We start from the raw sequence: 2,500 nt of genomic DNA, 5'->3' as shown, positions 1-2,500 counted from the left end.
TGAAGGCAGAGCTGAAGTCCACAAACAGGATCCTGGCGTAGGATGCTGGGGCGTCCACATGCTGTAGGGTGAAGTGGAGGGCCATGTTAACTGCGTCGTCCACAGACCTGTTGGCTCTGTAGGCAAACTGAAGGGGGTCCAGGAGAGGGTCTGTGATGGCTTTGAGGTGTGCCAGGAGCAGGCGCTCAAAAGACTTCATTACCACAGATGTAAGGGCGACCGGTCTGTAATCATTTAGTCCTGTTGGCCTTAGCTTTTTGGGCACAGCGATGATGGTGGAGGACTTGAGACAGGCTGGTACATGGCATGTCTCCAGGGAGGTGTTAAAGATGTTGGTGAACACCGGAGACAGCTGGCCAGCGCAGTGCCTGAGGGTGGCTGGAGAGACAGAGTCCGGCCCGGCTGCTTTGCGTGGATTCTGCCTCTTGAAAAGCCCATTAACTTCTCCCTCCTGAAAGGAGAGAGTCGTTTCTGTAGTATGGGTGGGGGATGGGGCCTCTTGGGTGGGAAGGGGTGGTTCAGGACAGTCCAATTGTCTTTCAAATCTACGGTAGAACTCGTTCAGGTCGTTGGCTAGGCGGGAGTCGTTAGTGGTGTGGGGCGCTCTGGGTTTGTAGTTGGTGATGTGCCTGAGCCCTTTGGCAGACAGAAGCAGCGTCGTTAGTAGAGAACTGGTGTTTTAGTGTCTCTGAGTACAGTCGTTTAGCCTCTCTCACCGCTTTGCTAAACCTGTTCTTCGACTCCTTGAATCTGTCTCTATCCCCACTCCTAAACGCTTCCTCCTTCTCCAACCTCAACCTTTTGAGCTTTGCTGAGAACCAGGGCTTGTTGTTGTTAAAGTTCACCCTGGTACGTGTTGGGATACAGCAGTCCTCACAGAAGCTGATGTACACAGCCTCTGTGAGTTCATCCAGACTATTGGTAGCAGTCGTGAACATATCCCAGTCAGTACAGTCTAAGCACGCCCGCAAATCTTCCACAGCCTCACTGGTCCACTGTTTAGATGTCCTCACAGCAGGTTTACAGAGTTTTAGTTGCTGCCTGTATGCACGAATCAGGTGGACCAAGGGAGTTCTGTGCGAGCCGAACAGCCCCGTGACCCACAAGAGAAACATCCCCGCCAAATTCGAGCGTTTGACGGGGTCTATCCGTGAAAAAATATTCACGTTTTTGAGTGCACATGCATTTCTGCTGCAAATGCCTCTGGAAGTTTCATGCCGTTCGTATGCCAATTGTGGCAACACGAAAATGACCCGTTTTCCCATTCCGAGGGATTTCTGTGCGACCCTAACAGCCCCGTGAGCCACAAGAGACACATCCCCGCCAATTTCTAGCGTTTCACGGGGTCTATCCGTGAAAAATATAGACGTTTTTGAGTGCACATGCATTTCTGCTGCAGATGCCTCTGGAAGTTTCATGCCGTTCGTACGCAATGTGGCAACACGAAAATGACCCCTTTTCCCATTCCGAGGGATTTCTGTGCGACCCTAACTAACAGCGCCCGTGAGCCACAAGAGAGACATCCCCGCCAATTTATAGCGTTTCACGGGGTCTATCCGTGAAAAATATAGACGTTTTTGAGTGCACATGCATTCCTGCTGCAAATGCCTCTGGAAGTTTCATGCCGTTCCTATGCAATGTGGCCACACAAAAATGACCCGTTTTCCCATTCCGAGGCATTTCTGTGCGACCCTAACAGCCCCGTGAGCCACAAGAGAGACATCCCCGCCAACTTCTAGCGTTTGACGGGGTCTATGCGTGAAAAATATTAAAATTTTTGAGTGCACGTGCCTTTCTGCTGCAAATGCCTCTGGAAGTTTCATGGCGTTCCTATGCAATGTGGCAACACGAAAATGACCCCTTTTCCCATTCCGAGGGAGTTCTGTGCCACCCTAACAGCCCCGTGAGCCACAAGAGACACATCCCCGCCAATTTCTAGCGTTTCACGGGGTCTATCCGTGAAACATATAGAAGTTTTTGAGTGCACATGCATTCCTGCTGCAAATGCCTCTGGAAGTTTCATGCGGTTCGTACGCAATGTGGCAACACGAAAATGACCCGTTTTCCCATTCCCAGGGATTTCTGTGCGACCCGAACAGCCCCGTGAGCCACAAGAGACACATCCCCGCCAATTTCTAGCGTTTCACGGGGTCTATCCGTGAAAAATATCAATTTTTTTTTGACTGCACATGCATTTCTGCTGCAAATGCCTCTGGAAGTTGCATGCGGTTCGCATGCAATGTGGCGACACGAAAATGACCCGTTTTCCCATTCCGAGGGATTTCTGTGCCACCCTAACAGCCCCGTGAGCCACAAGAGAGACATCCCCGCCAATTTCTAGCGTATCACGGGGTCTATCCGTGAGAAATATTCACTTTTTTGAGTGCACATGCATTCCTGCTGCAAATGCCTCTGGAAGTTTCATGCGGTTCGTATGCAATGTGGCGACACGAAAATGACCCGTTTTCCCATTCCGAGGGATTTCTGTGCCACCCTAACA

Source organism: Petromyzon marinus, unplaced genomic scaffold (genome assembly GCF_048934315.1).
Source record: "Petromyzon marinus isolate PM22_M1 ecotype Great Lakes invasive population unplaced genomic scaffold, UKy_Petmar_22M1.pri1.0 PM_G_Scaffold_143, whole genome shotgun sequence".
Classification (NCBI taxonomy): domain Eukaryota; kingdom Metazoa; phylum Chordata; class Hyperoartia; order Petromyzontiformes; family Petromyzontidae; genus Petromyzon; species Petromyzon marinus.
The sequence above is the reverse complement of the archived record's forward strand: the minus strand, read 5'-3'. Positions refer to the sequence as shown.